Genomic DNA, 19,078 nt, shown 5'->3' with positions numbered 1-19,078 from the left:
CAGTTATGAGAGTAAAAAAGTGACTTGAGTCCCAGCACCTTTTTCCATTACAAATTAAGCACGGATTAGAGGCAGTCTGGGACAATGGTCAGAGCTCTTGCAGGGAGTCAGTAGCCAAGAGATCCAATCCAACAGGTCAGGTTGGCAGGAGAGGGAGGCGAGGTTGGGTGAGGCAGCAGGGCAATAAGGCAAGGGAGTCTAGGCAGCAACCAGCAGGCAATGGCCTGTTGCTCTAAGAGGTTCCTCTTCCTGTTGGGGTCTTTATATAGTGCAGATATCTAATGGGAATGCTGTCCGCCCAACCAATCAGAGGTTGGGGTGTGACTGTAGACCCTTAGCATTAAGACTGCTGGTCGGGGCAATGGTTCAGTATCACCACTGTTGCACGGAAGCTAAGGATGCTGTCTAGGGAGCCTGGGTTTGATACTGGTGTCCTGACACACTAGCAGAAGCTCAAAAGATTTGAGAACTATGCAACCCATCTGTAACTCGAAATGAACCACACATGTCCCAGGGGGAAGCAGGTTGCCAGACCACCCAGGGAATGCAATGACGCCTGCTGTCCTTGGAATTTAATGAGAAACATAAAACCACATATGTAAATCACATTTGTTAGGAGAGAACAGATTACAGCACTGCAAGAAAAAACACTGGCATAACTGTGTCAAGCAAACTTGTCCTGTTAAAGATGGGTTGTGTGGTACGTACTTCTCTTCTAACATCAGTTCTTTCATTTATAATAGGAAATATATGTTTGTGCGGTTTGGGATAGAGGTTCTATTGACAGGAGTTTGGGATGGAGGCATTACTCACGAATGGCAAAGCCATGAGTAAAACTACCCAGTGAGGGCTGATCAACGCTTTACACCATCCCACATCAGAATGTGGCTTAGAGGGAAAAAGCAGACTATTTTAAAAAGCTATTAATATATATTTTTCATCTTTCCACTTGTAAGGTTAGGTCAGTTCTTCAATGCAATGAGCCTGGGCCTCAGAAGAAGAGGAAAATAATATTTATACAAACAGCTATAAATTATCTAAAATAACATGATCTATACTATTTATTACAGTAGCATCCCAAGTGAGACCAGGGCCTCACTGTGCAAAGCATTGTACATAAAAACAATGAGAGAGAGAGAGAGAGAGAGAAAAAAAAAAAAAAAAAAAAAAAAAAAAAAGAGTCCCTGCCCCAAAAAGCACATAGGCCTCTGACCTAAAGGCAAAGGCTGTTTATGTCACTGGAAACCAAGAATCTCCCCGCTCCCCAGTGGTATAAAGATCCTGTTACTAACCCATATTGAATCCTAAACCTGTCTGCTGTTCAATACTGAATATTGCCTGTCTGAACATGGCCATGGCCAGTGTAATTTGGGGGGAGGGAGCGGGGAGTTGCGGCATTTCACATATGAGGGAGAAAAGGAGACACTTCTTTGGCAGTGTTTGCTTTTATGAACGGTAGTGGTCTGAAGCTGCTCCGAGGTCTGGAATGTTAGAAGTACAACCTAAGTACTGAGGCGACTGAAGCTCTATAGATACCTAAGGTAGGGAGGTAGATAGTCCTGTAGGGAATACAGGCCTGACCCAAAGCCCACGGCAGGCAACAGAAAGATTCTCAAATGAGTAATGGGTTTTGGATCGATGCTTGGTTCAGCTGTCAAAGATGTATGATAAATGTAGTTTAACTATTTATTTTAAATAATCTTACTACATACTTAGATATAAATTTATGTCAACCGTCATGCCTAGCTAATGTTCTTGGTGTATTACATCATATATCATTTCTTTTAACAGGATCATTCCTTTAGCTAGTATCTTCAAAAGGCTTTTTTGGTCTGTGAAACCTTTCACGGTGCTTTGAGGACCATCTGACATACATCTTCCAAGATGGTGTCTATCAAAGCTCACTTTACATGGCTGGAGTAGGGGACTGGGAATCAGACCTCCTGGCTTTGGTCCCCAGCTTTGCCACTGATTCCACCAGAGACCTTGGGCAGGTCACCTCTGTGGATCAGATTTTGCCCATCTATATACTGGTATACTTTTTTTCTTTTTTAAATAGGGGTCTTGTGAAAATGAAATAATTGTTTGCAAATGGCTTTGAGATCCTTGGATGAAAGTGGCTAAGTACAAGTAAAGTATCTAAGGTAGACAGAAATTATGATTATTATTCAAGTATTACCTTCCTTTTCTGTTTGATTTAATAAAACTGCTTTAGAAATAGACCCATTCCCTGACTGCAGCTGTGGCAGCATTCACTGCATTAACACGTTCTCTATTTTACTGTCAGTGGGCCCAACCCTACACCCCCAGTTCAGGCTCATGCCCATTCAATTCAGTGAGAGTTTTGCGTGTGTCGAGCACTGCACCCTCAGAGCCTTTGACACTGAATTCCCGTAAAAGGACACAACGCCGTCATTGGCAAGGAGTTGGTGGCTACAGTGCAACTGGTGAGCGTTTCTGACCTCAGCCAAGTTCCATCAGTTTTTGTTGGTCAGGAGTCTTCATTTTTCTTAATATTGCTGGAATAACACATGGCAAAACTCACAACTAAGACCCAAAAGCTTCCAGCAGAGTGGAAAGGAAAAAATATTCGGCTGATTTTAGATTCAACAAATCTCTTATATAATGAGATATTTGTAATATTGCTTACAAATGAGACTATATTATTATTTACATACCACTATAGCATGTCAGTGTGCCAGGCACTTTACAATATGCTGAATATACCATACTGACTACAGTTTTGGTGTGTCTTGATTTCTTGTCACCCTTCCCCCAAAACACTGGACGTGATCCAAAGCCAAGTGAAGCTTTTCCATTTATTTCAATGGGCTTTGGATCAGGCTCCTTATAGACCAAAGGTAGGAAGGGCTACACTACAATATGAACAAGCGCGATACATAGTCATTGTAAGTAGAATGCATTATGGACAGATGCATTTTGAGGAGCTTTTCAAAGGAAATTCAGAGGAAACCTGCTTGGAGGTAAATGACTTTTGAAAACGGATCTAAATTGCATGAACATTATTCCAGTTTATCGCTTAAAACTGAAATATATGGATCACATTACAGAACCTTAACTGCCACAAACATTACCTCAGAGCAGAACTTGCACTCAATCCTTCTTGTTGATAGAGTATCTGGTTAATCTTCATATTGGAGATTCAGTTTATATTATTTTTAAGAGATGAACCAGAACCCAAACCTCAAATCCAAACCAGGTGGTGTTTCGAATCTGAACCTGGATCTGATCCTAATTCTGCAGATGGCTCCAGCCTCACATCTGAATTTTGCAGCTCAAGTCTCTTTCTCAAATGTTCTATGGCACCTGTTGCTTTGTATCATTAAAAACAAACCATTACAAAATCTCAGAATTTCCCCCTGTAATACCCAGAACGGCTACCATAACAGCTCACTGCCGGTCATGTCTCAAATAACCCCATTTCACTGCTATATAAATACTTAGCCAAATGTCTGGCTAAACACAAACCTTATATTATGCACTGAAGGCAGCTAAGCCCCAGTGAACTGTCAGAAGTAAACTCCACAGGAAAGGGCCTTGTACAGAATACATTTTGTTGCAAGTCTCACAATTTTCTATTCCAGGAAACAAGAAGTTTCACCAGAGGATAAGAAACAATGGATCCATCACAGGAATAAAACTTGCAGGAACGCATCAGAAAATAGCATTATATGCAGATGATGTAATATTATTTTTATCTAAACCAAGTATTTCCCTAAAATTAGTTTCTAAAGAAATCCAGGAGTTTGGAAAAAGCATCGGGATTTAAAGTGAATTATACCAAATCTGAAATGCTAGCTATACATTTGCCAGACTCTGAAAAGTCACTCTTTCAGAAAACATCCAGGTAAAAATAGGCAAAAAAACCAAAACCAAAAAAAAAAAACCTATTGGATACCTGAGAATTTAAATCTCAAACAACCTAGAGGAGCTCTGTGATTTAAATGCCAAACCACTTCTTCAGATGTTTTTTTATTTGCTGGTGTGCTGGGGGAAGTATGCAATTTTTTGGTTGGGAAGAATAGCCACAGTTAAAATGAATATTCTTCAAAAGGATATCTTTCTTGTTTCAGAATCTTTCTGTTATTGTCCCAGAAAAATCCTTAGCAGGAATATATAGGATGTTGTTAGAATTTAGATGGAATAAAAAAAGACCAAGCGTGAGAGCAGATACTTTGTACAGACCCATTAAACAGGGTGGACTAACTGTTCCAAATATTCTATGATATCATCAAATCAGCCAGCTCAGCGCAGCAGTGGATTGGCTGGGTTAGGGCTCACCTCAAACACTGGGGCTTTATTGAAAAACTGCAGTAGTGTAAACATTGCTAGGCTACTGTGGATTAATAAAAAGTTATGTCCACCTGAAATTTACACACATCCTTTAGCAACAGTCAGGGGTTTGAAATAGAACTAGAGATGATTTAAGCTATTGTCCTTCACCGGTGACACCCACTGCTAATGATCCAGATCTTAAACCAGATCACAAACCAGTGAGCTTCAAAGATTGGGAGAGTCACGGAATACACACAATTGGACAGCTATTCAGTAAAGAAGCTTTTCTAACTTATTTAGAGATCAAAAACTAACTTTAACTGGCTCATTCTCTCCTGGTACTAGTACTTTTGAGTCAGGCATAGTTTCTCAACTTTCTAGAAGCCTGGTTTATAAAGAAAGCTAACTTTAATAGAAGTTATGGTGCTGGCCAATCAGGAAACAAAGAGTATATCAATCTTTGCAGACAGCTTTCCTAACAAAAAATAGTGTCCAGTGTGTGTATTTAAAAAATATAGAGAAATTGAAAGGGGATAAATATAGGAGAAATTGTGGTGAAAGAGGAGATTTTATGCATAATATGGTGGACTTGTCCAGTCATTAGGGAATATTAGGATGCGATCTGTAATCAAATATCACAAATTGTGGGATATTTATTACCAAAATGATCCTTCTGGGGCTTCCTAGCAGAAATGGTCACACAAAAGGGAATGAATAATTCCTCTCTCATCAGCTAATAGCTGCTTGGCTATTGGTAGCCTCTCACTGGGGAAAAAAACAGCCCAACCACAGAAGAATGGCTAAAAAAGTATTGGACTGGAAAAATTAATTCATTCTTTATGTACCTAGTAAAATAGGCAGAGGACAGATCAATACCTAGATATCTTCTTACTTTTTATTCAATACTCAAAGTACATTCACCTCAAAGGAAAATAAAATAGCACACCTATCCAATTTTTTTGTGTATTAACATTTAACAGACAAGTGAACTCTGTTAAATGTGTGTACAGAGATTCCACTTCATTTAATAAAATCACTAAAAATGACATGGCATTGTAATGATACTCACTCTGTAACAGCTTGTTAAGCAGAAAGATCTGATAACTATATCCCTGTATAATATCTCTTTAAACAAAAGCTAATTGACATGATTGTTTTGTTTCTGATATTTACATGGCAAGGATTTGTAAACTTGCTAAAACTTTCTAAAATAAATAGTTTTAAAACAACAAGTGTTCCATCTGATCTCTCTCTCTCTCTGTGTATCCCAAAGCAGTAGTCATTCAGATAGCTGGGTCCCAGATCATTTAAGGTTTTAAAGATTATTAAGAGCACCTTGAATTGTACCCAGAAGCAAACAGAGTAGAGAATGCAGACTATCTCCTTTCATTCCATTATCTGGGCTGTAGAAATAACTTTCCCTCCATCCTAATTGAGAGGTCAAGTCTCTAATGGAATCCTGACTGAGGTTTCTTCGACAAACAGTGCATCTGCTCTAGGTTCCACTGGGTATATAGTATGTTTCATAGACCTAGCTGATTTTAACAGTGAACAGTTGTGTATTGCATACACTAATGTCCAAGTTCGCATGAGACAGAGCAAACACTTTATGTCAGTGATGGTGAAAGAAGTAGCATCAGCATGTCTTGACCATGACTGAAATGTGTGGCGTTAGCGTAAGCTAGCTAACAGGATCTAACCAACATCTTCTCAAACTTTAGGCAACACAAGGTGTAATTCAGCAAACGCTGGTCAAGTTAATGACTAAGGCATCCCTCAAGTCTAGGCTAACTTCACACCTTCCAAGCCTAGTCAAGACAAGACCACAGAAAGCCTCACTCCATTTCCTCCATTAGTAGAAAAATGTAGGCATTTAAATAAGAGGCCTGTTTTTCAGAAATGCAGAGCACCACACATCTCCCTTTTAGGTCAGGGGTAGGCACTCAACATTTTTTAAAATGAGATCACTTATTTAGGTTCCTTTTTTTGTTTTGTTTTGTTTGTTTTTTTTAAATAAAGTTTGGCCTGAATAAGCAGAAGTAAAATTTTCAAAAGCACCTGTCTCTGGAGTCTTAGACCCATTTTCAGAAGTGATGTCAAGCACGTCTAAGGGTCTGTTTACATGCAGCTAAAAGTAGGAGTTCCAGCACAGGTAGACAGACTCACGTCATCTCAGTTACAGCTAGCATGATAAAAATAGCAAAGTGGATGTTGCTGCATACCTGCATCCTCAGGACAACTGCCCAAATCCAAGCCTGCCAGACCCCCTGGCTCTGAGCTCCAGGTCTGGAATATATTTAAAGGGACAGAAGCAAGAAAAAAAAATCATATAGTTAAAGAAATTCCTTCCTGCTGCTGCTAACAGTGCCTTAAATTATTCAAACTAAAATAATTCTTGCAAAACAGATTTTTTACTATTCAAGCTCTGTTTTCTTTTTTGCTTTTTACTCAGAAATGCAGGCTAGTTAGTTTCACTCTGTTCCCTGGTGCTTAGCACAATGCTGCCCTGCTTCCAGTTCTGCAAGAGAATGTTTAAAGGAAAACAAGGAGTTTTCATGGCCTTTTAGTATATTTTCAGATAAATATTTATATCCTATTAGATTCTGACTCCCCTTCCCACCCTCCACTCCCTTTCTGTGTTTAGTTTTACAAAACCCAAAGTTTGAGCCTACAAGTGATGCTTTAAAAGTGAGAGCTAGCCTGTGTAGAATGGAAGAGCTGCTCAGACGTGGCCAGCTGTTGTGGTGATAAATATTCTTTCAATAAACAAAACACTTTGTAAGAGAATTACATTTCCAATGGAGCATGGACAGCAACACTCCTCAATTCTTCCTGCCATTCAGCCTCAAGCAAACACCCAGCACATTTAGATGAAAAACGTCACTAAAACAAACAAAAAACCCTACAAAAACACAAGTCAAGACACAGCTAGTGTGGACAGACTGAAAGATACACTTAAACACAGATCTTGTCAATTGGATTTTGAATAGTCTCTGAGTCAATCCTTCAGCGGCTGTAAATCAGTGTAGTTCCACAGACATCCATAGAGTTACACCGATCACTTCAGGGTGGGTCTGGCACCTACTAATGCCAACAACAAACTCCTATTGTCTCCAGTAATCCCAGATCAAATCCTAAGGTCCCTACAAATGTGGGGGGGAGATGTTCTTTTCTCCTTTACCACTGCAGCTCATGCAGGAATGCCCTTATCTCTGATTCTTCGTTAATACTCAAAAACATTGTAGAACTTTTAGTATTTTTATTCAGTCACTGGAAAGCTCTGGCTCTCAGGACTAATCGGTGGTGTTAATCAGACTCTGGGTCCTAATTGTAGCCATTAATAAGGCAAAGCTCCCACTGGCTTCAGTAGTAGTTTGGCCTGAATAAAGGCTACAGGTCTGGGTTCTTTTCTGTTAAAGTTTGCTAGTCGTTTTGTTGTCAGGGATAGTGGTTTCTATACGGTAGCTGCTTTCTTTGAATAAGCTGATAGCTATTAACTTGGAACAGCCACTATAAAAGGCCCACAGGGAGCTTTCTTCAAGACAGCTGTTTAATTTAAACCTGACTGCTCCAATATGCGTTCTTTCATCTCACAGCCTTTATGCAAGGAAAAATAGGAGAGGAAAGCACATATAAACTAACTGTTCTAGGCCCTTTAAGATCTGTCATTTGCATTGCTGTGTGATGACAGCAGCACTACAAATGGCAAAAAAACCCGCTTGTATTTACATTAGATTTTAACAGAACATTTGTATTAAACAAACAGTTAGCCGGGTTGTTGGCTTGAAATCCACCATGGCCCAAGCCCTAGAACACTGAGGCAACAGTGAAACGACATGACGTGGTGTTTGCTCCCTTTTTGGAGTTGTTGGCTCAGGCCAACTTTTTTCAGAAGCGTCTGCTGATTTTTGGCTCTCCAACTGGAGACGCAGTTACCCAGGGCAGTTGCTCCCAGCCTTGATTTTCTGAAGCCCTTCTAGGCAGTGGCACCAATTAGGGGAGGCTGGGATAGTGGGGGTGAACAAACACTTCCCTTCCCCCTCTCACCCAGGTTTTTGCACTTGCTCAAAATTCCACAGGTTGCTGAATGGGGAAAAAGGGGCAGGGCCCAACCACTTTTAAGCAGTGGGCCCCATACTAAATCAGTACGGCTGCGGCTGGAGAGGTCCGGACTCCGACACCTCTCTGTACAGATGGAGAGGCAGTCAAGCCACAGTTCAGTGAGTGGCAATGTGACCTGGGCACAGGGTCACACCACCATTCAGATTTGGCCCAGCTACCCCTCTCCCCTGATGGGGAGGCGGCCAGGCCAAATGGTGTTGTGACCTGGCAAATGCGGAGCCTCATTCCCGTATGGTGGCGTACAGGGGAGCTGCAGAGAACTTGACTCCTGGTGACACAGGCTCATGCACTGTGTGGGTACGACATGGGGGAGATTCTCCAGCCAAGGGAAACCTAGGAGCACTGCAGAAAGAAGATGTGGGATGAGCAGGGACTGGAACAAGGTCCCTGCACAGGAATGGGGTATGGGATGTGCAGGAGGGGGTCTTGACTGGAATTAGCAGGCCCGTCCCCCCTAAGGTAACCCACTTTCTAATTTGTGAAAACCAGGCACTGAGTGCCAGAACATCCCTTGCCCCCTACTCCGCCTCTTCCCCCAAGGCCCCTCCCTGCTCCGCCCCTTCTGAGGCTCCGCCCCCCCACCATCACTTGCTGCTGTCTCCACCTCCTTCTCCCAGCCAGCTGAGCAGGGCTCCAGGAGTGGGAGGGGTGACAGCCAATAGTGATGGGGGTGCATGTGTTGGATAAGAGGGCTTTACTCACACCCCTCCAAAAATTATCACTGGCTGCTAAGAGAGAACAGTCATATTGACTTAGCTCTCTTGTTGCGCAATGCTGTGGACAGAGATATGCAGCAAGGTGCGTGATGTGCTTTGTCCAATGTTTGGTAACAGGTTGACATGGAACATACATCTGAACCACCAAACACCAACATCCCAAACTCTGTTGCTTGGAACATTCACATGTCTTTCTGGACTCCTCTTCAACATCAGAAATGACGACATCAACCCGTTTACATGTCTAACTCCTTCCTAGAGCAGTGACGCATCAAGACAGGGTCTTCGTCTTCGACAAGTTCAGTAAGTACCTCAGCCTTCCAAATGCTTAGAATCCACTTGGGAGACATAATAGCAAATGCACAGCCAAATCTGCATGTCTAAATACATGGGAACAGGGGTTCTTAACCTTTTGGGCTCAGGACCCATTTGTAAATGTTTATGGCCTGTCACAACTCAGTAAATAGTTTGGGGCAGAAGCCTGCAGTGGTTTCAGTCAGATCCTGCCCCCTGGGGGGAGTTGGGTTCTGCCTAGCATTCACCCCACAGTGCCAGCTCCTGCAGGCCTGTGCTGTGGGGCTGGCTGGGCTTGGCTCTCCGCTCTGGATGTTGCAACCTCCAGGGTCACAGCACTGCGCAGGTTTGGCCCCGCCTCCCTGACTGAACCAAATTTGTGAGAGTGGAGTTCTGACCTGCTCATGGAGTTGTAACGCCACTCATTCATATTTGGCCTACCTGGCCTCCCATCATCATAATGGCTGGGCCAAACCTGAGGTTGCAGTGCCTGGAGCAGGGAGGCAAGCCCAGCCAGCCCCATGGAACAGGAGCCACAGGAGCTGCCACGCAACTCTTTGAAACATCCCAATTTGAGAAACCCTGCATTAGACCATTCAGCTAAGTCAATGAGGGTTCTAAGGACCACTACAGGATTTAGCCCATAGAAACGGATTTTTCCAACATGTACTTGGAGAACAATTTTAACTAAGGACAATGGACGTAGAAAATATTCTGCCTGTGGATGTATACCTCATAGCCCAAAATCATCACAGCTGTATCTCTATTAAGTACAGTGGAGTTGCCCTAGAGATGACTGTGATGGTTCTCCAGGAACCCAGGACTCTCCTCTCCAGTGAAAGGGAGTCTTTCCTGGGATGATGGGTGTCAGTCCCTAACACCACCAGCCTTTCAGCCATTCACGTGCTCTCCTCTGGGCTAGGCCAGCTCTCTTTGCCCAGCAGTTTAACAATAGGTACACCCCAATCCCCAAATCCCTGTGAGTCATTCCCTGTGATAACCAGCCCGACACTGGCTGTTCACAGAAATCCCAGATCCTCTGCCCCCAAAGATGCAGTGTACCCGTTTACCAATTTTACTGTAAACCACTGCTCCAGTAAACCACACAGCACTTGCAAGCACTTATAATAAAACAAAAATAGGTTTATTTAAGAAAGGGTAAAGGCTGAACTAGAAACAAGGGAAGTGACAGAAACAAATGTTAACAATACAAAACAAAGTCATAAGACACAAATTTGGGTCTATACCTACCAGTAGTTATCTTTCCTATCTAATAGTTCAGCCTGCTGCACAGCTGCCTACTTTCCCTAGAACCAAGATCCAAACATTCATGAAAACACCCCCAACTCTACACAGGATTTCCTCAGTGAATGGATTCCGAGGACCTCTCCCTCTTCTGTTTGGTCTTTGGTTTCTATCCACAGCAAGGCAAACCCCTGTAATGGTCCTTTTTTACCTTCAAATGGTTTTGGGTGGCAAAGACACCTTATTGTTGCTCATTGTCAAAATGGCTCCTCAAGGTCTCCCTGATTCGGATGACCCTCTAATATCTCTGTGATCTGGTTGTTCACAGCCAGCCGCAAAGCAGTCTGCCTCTGCGCTCCACCCAAGGGGAAACTTTTCACCCTTAGCTTCACAAATATTATGAAGCTCACAGCAGGCAGCTATAACCATGAAAATATTTTCCTCATTTAGGTCTAACCTGCCATAAAGGCATCACCAGTAAGTTTTTAATCTGCCAAACGCACATTCAACAGTCATTTGGCACCTGCTCAGCCTGTTATTGAAGTGCTCCTTGCTGCTATCCAAGTTGCCCGTATAAGGCTTCATGAACCATGGCATTAAGGAGTAGGCTGGGTCTCCCAGGATCACTCTGGGCATTTCAATATTCCCCACTGGAATATTCTGGTCTGGAAAGAAAGTCCTTGCTCGCAGCTTTCTGTTCAGGTCAGTGTTCCTGAAGATGCCTGCACCAGGCACCTTCTCTGACCAACCCATGTTGATGTCAGTGAAACGCCCACCATGATCCACAAGCCCCTGAAATACCATAGAGAAGCACCCCTTTCTATTGATGTACTTCGTCACAAGATGGTCCGGGCCCAAAATCGGGATATGCGTGCCATCTATCGCCCCATCGCAGTTAGGGAATCCCACTGTTATGAAGCCATCCACTATTTCATGCACATTTCCCAGACTCACAGTCCTTCGTAGCAGAATGCGATTAATGGTCCTGCACACTTGCGATAACACAGCGCCAACAGTGGACTTCCCAACTCCAAACTGATTAGCGACTGACCAGTAGCAGTCTGGAGTTGCCAGCTTCCACATAGCGATCACCATGGGCTTCCCCACTGAGAGGGCAGCTCTCATTCTGGTGCCTTTGCACCGCAGGGCAGGGGCGAGCTCCGCACAGGGTTCCATGACGATGGCTTTGCACATTTGAAAGTTCTGCAGCCGCTGCTCCTCCTACCAGACCTGCACAACGATGCGAGCCCACCACTCAGTGCTTGTTTAAGTGCACTGTGTGCAGATGCTCCATGAATGCAAACAGTAATTCAGCATTGTCTGTTTGCATGGCACACAGCAGGTCAGGCGCCTCGGATTCCTGTTCCGATTGGGAGCTCATGATATAGTGCACGAGCAGCCGCGATATATTCAGAACACTGATAACAGTGGAGAGCAGTGCAGGATCCATCCTTTCATACGGAGATGGAGGGCACACAGGAAACTGGAGCCATTGAAAAATGCCGCGAAACACAGAAACCCATGGAATGATGGGACAGAAATCACTGCATCATGGGACGTTGAGCCCGCACCAGTGATGCACTGTGATCCTCGCTACCTTCTCACAACTCCTAGCAGCACAATGTGTTGAGCTGCACAGTGGGATAGCTGACCACAGTGCACTGCTCTCACCGTCAATGCTAAAGCACTAAGTATGGACATGCTTCGGTGACACAATGAGTACTGTGTGGACAGGCACAAGCGTTGTAATTAAACAGCTTTTTGATGATCTCTGTATCCTGCATTGACAATACTCTCTAGTGTAGACAAAGCCTAATACACATTATCCGCAGTCAATTTCTATGTCAAGTCCATAAAGCATATTTTCAATATAAATACATTTTTCTGTAAATATTACTTATACATACATCTCACAATGATTATGAATCTTGACAAGTGATGAGCTTTCATGTTACTCTTTATGGATAAATAACCTGGTTTTGGTGTAGTGAGTTTGTCAGGGCCAAGGTGAGAGCTGTTTGCAAAGAACAGGGGCCCTTTCCAAGGGGTCTCTGCATCACTATGACTATAGCATGTCCCCATGTATCCAAATAATAATGGTGAGCACATGGCTAAAGACCTCAGAGCTTTTCATGCCTTTGATTTTAGTGACTGGCTAAATTCTCCTCCCCCGTTCACCCGCACAATACTGCCTACTGCTTAGAAGAACTGTTTAAATAAGGTACTTGACAAATGGTCCATATGCAGTATCGCTGTAGCCCTGTTGGTCCCGGAATATTAGAGAGACAAGGTGAATGGTCTCTTGAAATACATGTTAACTACTTATGCTAAACAATCTGTTCAGACCTTGTATTTAATAGTAACACCTTGAGTTAGTTTCCCAGATGTCTATGTAAGCTCACAAGCATGTCTCTCTCACCAACAGAAGTTGGTCCAATAAAAGATTTTACCTCACTCACCTTGTCTCTCTAAATGGTTCATCCATAGCAAAACCAACAGACAGCTAAGTACTTCCCCACACTCTGAGCAACTTCTCCCTGAGTAGAAATTCACTATTACCAGAACTCCATTTTCATACTTTGAAGTAATGAAACAATTCGGGACTTTCTACTTCACTATAAAGAGTTTGACTATATCCAGGTTAACTATATGTGTATTCTACTATATCAAATTGTTCACAAAAGACAGTTGGTACCATCAGACCAGCCCTGGAATCGCTCTATAGCAGCAATCCTCTGACCAGCCCCTTCCCCCAGAAAGAAAACTATGTCTAATTATAAACATATTTATACACATACATATAAACACATTTTTCCCCTAACGCTGGTGATACCTCTATAGAGAACTACCTCCCCTAGCCTCCAAAACATAGTATAGCCCAATACACACCAACAAAACACAGCAGTCCATTAGAACACCACAAGTTCTGTTGTCAAAGAGAGGCTGTTCCACTGGAATATCAGTAGTTCAAAGGTGATGTGCACAGGAGATGTGTGTTATCCCCACTTACCTGGTGTATTTAGCAGCAACAAAGCAGTCATAACAGTCCCCAGGCACAGCAGCAGATTGAAAGGACAAACTCACTGACTGATACTGCCTCTGCCACCACGCCACCACAAGGCAGCAAAAGAGAAGAACAGCAGAGAATGCTGCTCCCCATTCACCCTGACTTCTGGGTACTCTCCTGTTGAGGATGGAGAAAGTGGTAGCGTTTATTTAGCTTCTGCAGAGTGGATGGAGCAAAAATTGATTTTCAGTGACTCTTTAGGAAAAAAAAAGAGAAGTCAAGGCGAAGTCACAGAGGCAAACTGCAGTGATAAAGTGATTGCTCTAACAATATCTACTCCACATGAGTGTGGTTAAGGCTTAATTAATTAAAGCAATATGGGCTTAACTCTTCAGGTAGCAGGTGATATAGTTCAGCATTAACATACCATCATAAACAATATATTTATATATATTTTAAGAGACATATTTCCCTGAAGGTTAAGAAACAAGGGGTCATTCTGGTCTACAGGATAAGTGCTTATTGATCATTGTATTTATGGTATCCACCTGACTCACTGATCCTATAACCCTTTATTGAATATCAAACAAGTAATTGAATATTAATAGGGAAGCACTGTTTACAGCTCCATAGATAAGGCTGAGTTGAGTTTTGCAATAAAAGCAGGGATACTGTAACTTCCCCATATCCCCACATTAACTAACTAACTAATTAATTAAATTACAGTTAAATTACTAACTAATTAAATAATTTACAGCACTTCCTCTTTGAGTACTGACTGAATTTTCTGAGAGTTAACAAATAAATCATTAAATTAGTTTATTATTTAAAATTAGTTAAAAGGTGGGTCCTTTAAGAAATTTAGCACCCAGCATCAGACTGTTTTTTGTCCTGAATGATCTCACCTAAGGCATCTAGATAGGGTTACTGAAAAGCTGCTCAAAGCAATCACACATGTGCAAGAGGACATTTTCAAATGTTAGTAACTGCAGTGTTTTCAATTAAAATAAATACCAAAAGTCATTACAGACTAAATGCATGCAACATTGTATGCTAGAAAACAAAGCTGGTTTTGAGTTATAGGAGCACAAAAATGTGTCTTAATCTAATAAAGTGCTATTGTTTGGCACTCATAATACAATCAAATGAATTCTATTTTTCCTTGAAAAGTTCCCCCCCAAACTTGCTTATAGACTGACACTTTGGACATGGTGTGCTGAGCGCAAAACTTGCATTCAAATAATTTAAAGTCCCTTGATTTATGATGGAAGTGGTGACAGTTGTAACTTTATTACTACACCATCAGAACATGTGAAACACGGCCTCTGACTTCCAAAACACAGATGCAAATATGAAGGCTGTGTGAAAGCTGCCAGAACTAAATAATATACATTGCCTGGAATTCTGCTGGTCACCACCACTCTCTCTTGGGCATTCAAATTATTTGCTCCATCAAATGCAATGACAATATGTTTTTGGCCAAAGGCATCCAAAGTCTACGCAGTTTCCATTTCTGTGAACATTCCAAGACTAGAACCACTGGGCAGTAGCCCACTGGGTATCAGTTTTGTTCTGCTGCTTACAACAGGTTTTTAAAACCTACAGTACACTTTGGTCTTTTATCCATGCGTAGGCACACCTCAAAGAAATTTGTCATCCTCAAAGAGAGGCATAATCAGGCAAGCATCCAAGCATAGATGCTTTGTTTACCTGGCCTACACAGATCTGCATCATAGGTCACCAACAATAACTGCGAAACTTAAAGATGGTGTACAGACTTATCACCTCAAACTTGTTTTATTTTGTTAACTATTTGGTTGAACCTTTTCCAAAAAGGGTATGGGTCAAACATTAATCATGGATCCCTCACTGAAGCTGTTGATGGATCATTTGTTTTCCATCCACATTTATTTCATCTGCGCCTGCAGTAACTTGGACAAATACACTAGGTATGGTGTATCACTTTCCCCTCTGCTAGTAAAATCTGGCTTTCAAATGTTACTGTATCAGTTCTTTTAATGTCAGCAAATCTAGGACAGCAACAAAGTCAGAGAGCATGAGCAACACTTTTCTGTCAGTTCAGCATCCCATAAATACAGAAGGACTTCTGTGTGTAGCCATTTTAGTATGTTTGTACAGTACACATCAATTTCTTGCAAGTGTTCATGATTTGACTTTGCTGTATCACATTTTGGAAGGATAGTTAGCATCTGTCAGGAAACCAAATCCTGTGTTTTCTTTCTCTTCTAATACCCAGGCTGTCTTGAACCACACTGCACCCCCTGGTCCCTTCACAGTCCTGGAAGCTTTATTATGCAATACAAAATCTGCAGAACAATCAGTTTGCACAGGATAGTCTACTCTGCATGGTAATTATAAAATCCCAATTTGGCACTCTGCAATGTAGCATCACATTATCCTAATGTTGTATTAATAAGTGATTTGATTGTATCACAACTGTCACAGACTGAAGCAACCCTATGATGATTAGACCCAAACTTCACAACTTGGAATTGGTTGGGTTTCAAATGCTAAACACGACACTAACTTTGAATGGTCCCCAAAAATCCTACAGTTAGTTGTGCTAACACCAGTGTCAGAAATTAGTGCAATGGGCTTGTGAACATTTCTGTATCCTTGTCTAGAGTGAGATAACTCTGATTAATTGACTTGGAGAGTTGTTTATGTTTGTCTTTATTAACTTATGGTTTTTGAGATCCTACACTGAAAGATTATACAGAGACATACAATTTGTGTTCAGAGGGCATTAACATTGGAATCAGTTTTTTTCAGAGCTATTCAAATGTAACATGAATCACATTTGAAAGTCTATGAGTAATGGCACTTCTACCAACTGTGTGCATACTTGTGTATAGCACAAGCTGTGACTGGATATAGATATGGTTGAGTACTGGAGCATTGCATGCAAGGCCTCTCCACCTTCAAGAATGATTACTTTATCTGACGAGATAAAATATCTTTTCAGCTTCATGTCCAACTGCAACCTTCCTTCCAAATATATATTTGGGTTGATCTCAAGTAGCTGCTAGAAGGCTGCTGCTTATGTGGCTGTGTTCCTCAACTTTAAATCGAGCACCGTCTATTGAGCTAACAAATAAAGCACCACAGATCATTGTGCTTAAATACTGTTGCACTAAGATCTTCTCTCTCAAGCAGGAATGATAAGGTGGCAAGTAACTCTTGTATTTAATCTTATCACTGGTCATTTTAGCATGGAAACCAGTGACACTGAACTTGACACCAAGCCTCAATCTAGTCTGTAGAATGTGTTTGGGAAAGCAGTACAGCACATGAAAACAATAATATAGGACAGGTAGATGGGATAATGACATGACCAAAGTGTACTGAGCTATGTCGCTAAAGCCCAGATCCTGACTGATATTTAGGCAACTAACTCCCATAAATTTCAGTGGGAGTTAGGCACATAAATGCCTTTGAGGATTTGGGTCTATGTGCTTTCAGCACCCAGAAATGCCAGGCTAATGCGTGGCTTGGAGCATGTGGCTGCTTTAATAAAATGTTAGGATTGTGTTAAATATTTGGGACATTTAACTTCACTGGGTTTTCTCTTTGATAAAAACAGTCCAGCTTGTTTAGAACATTTTAAAAGAACAATGTGGTTGTCCAGCTACAAATAGATGAAGCTCTAGATGCGTGCTAGGTGAAAGGATTTGATACTCTCTCTCCCCATCACATCCTCCTCTCTTTTTTTCCAACCAACTCATTTCGCTCAGCAGCCCTTTGTCTCTGTAATTTTTTCCTTTTAAATGGCACCCCTGCTTCTGCTCTGTGAGCTTCTTTAGTCCCCCAGTATGCCCCAGATTCTTTCACTATTTGGTAGTACAGAGAAGGTGGAGCTGAAAAGAGTGCAGAGATTTCAGGGACATGTTTAATCTGTACATCATTGAGCAGAAACAAGGACAACATTTGAGGGGATCTGATGGACAGAAACTATGCTTATAGAGGAGAACGATTTGGGTCTGTCCTGTTGGTGATTATCCACCAAAGTCCCTGTATTATTCTAATTATGTCCGATTAGCTGTTGCACATTAGGCAACTATTTACTTAGTATGCAACTAAGGCTGTCCTTAGTAATTAACAGAACATATGAACAAGTACTAATGACCGCATCTTGGATCTATGAAGAATTCTAAGGGGGATTTTTTTTTCCTTTTTATAAAATAATCAGAAGAGTCCTTTTCAATCACGGGTATCAAAGTGCTTTACAAAGGTGAGTAGGTATTATTTCCATTTTACAGATGGAAAAGATGAGGCAGAGACAGCTTAAGCCCAAGTGGCCTCTACTTTGAGGTTTCTAACTTTAGAATCTCAAGGCCTGACCTTTTAGAGGGACTGAGCCCCCGCAACTCTGGCTGAAATCAATGGGAGTTGCAAGCGATCAGCACCTTTGAAAAATTAATATATTCCCGTCACTTGAAACACTTTCGATAAAGATGATAATATTAACCAGAAAGCATCCTGACTTTCGGAAGGGGCAGTGCAGAAAATACAAGAGGCAAGCTGGTTTCACCCATGATGGTATCTCCTCAAAAACTGGGATCCAAGTGACAGGATCTGTACCAATTTACAACGGCTCAACAGCTGCCCTCGCAGCTTTTTACTTCAACATTATATTAATACTTAGCACTTAATGCCTTCCACTTTCACAGAAGATGCACACTTCTTCACACAATCCAAACCTACCTCCTTCCTGGCATTCAACTTTATTGGTACATTTAAAATCACAACATAAGCTTTAGCCAAAATTTTCTGCCCATGTTTGGCTCCTCCTGTAATTTCCATGCAGGCCTTTCTATCCCAGACCCTAGCTCCTTATGTCTCAGAAAGGGTCTCCAACCTCATTTATATCCAGGCTAGAGCTACCTGAACCTACCTGTTAAAATGATTCAGCAATAATTTGCATGGCTTGTTTATAGCACCTGAGTTGGGGTGACATAATTGAGAAGGCTTCATTTCTATGCAGGCTCCTAGAAACCATCACCCTGCTACAGTCAGCGTCAGAGCCAGGATCAGAACTCCTTTTACACTTACCCCTCATCCAGGATGGCCCCTAGCTGAGGAGGTACAATCCTGGTCCTTCCAGAAGGAAGATGGGTGGTCTAAAGCAGTCAGATGATGAACATTTTCCTGTACAAAAGGAAGGAGCAAGCAGCCTGAAAACAAGGGAAAATCACCAGTTTAACTGAAACTCAGTTTAACTTTTAAAATAAGATAGGTAACAGATTCCCTAAATATATTCACACGGGGATTTTCCTTGTGTCTGTGTTCTCTAGTCAAAACAACATTTTCTAGTCTAGTAAGAGTTTCTTTTAAATGATCAAAATCAGTACAATTTTTTTTAATCTAGAAAATGTTT

General features: G+C 41.8%; 1 long non-coding RNA gene across 1 annotated transcript in view; it reads right to left on the bottom strand.

Annotated features, from left to right (window-relative positions):
- Positions 1 to 18,837, bottom strand: part of LOC137159548 (uncharacterized) — a 46,171-nt gene extending 27,334 nt beyond the window's left edge. The window contains exons 1-2 of the long non-coding RNA XR_010921651.1: positions 18,754 to 18,837; positions 13,684 to 13,857 (exon numbers count right to left, since the gene is read on the bottom strand). This is a non-coding gene — a long non-coding RNA (uncharacterized lncRNA). The remainder of the gene's footprint in view (positions 1 to 13,683; positions 13,858 to 18,753) is intronic.
- Positions 18,838 to 19,078: the final 241 nt, after the last annotated feature.

This window comes from Emydura macquarii, unplaced genomic scaffold, assembly GCF_026122565.2.
Source record: "Emydura macquarii macquarii isolate MOO-44397 ecotype Brisbane River unplaced genomic scaffold, CSIRO-AGI_Emac_v2 contig_1876, whole genome shotgun sequence".
Classification (NCBI taxonomy): domain Eukaryota; kingdom Metazoa; phylum Chordata; order Testudines; family Chelidae; genus Emydura; species Emydura macquarii.
The sequence above is the reverse complement of the archived record's forward strand: the minus strand, read 5'-3'. Positions and strand labels throughout refer to the sequence as shown.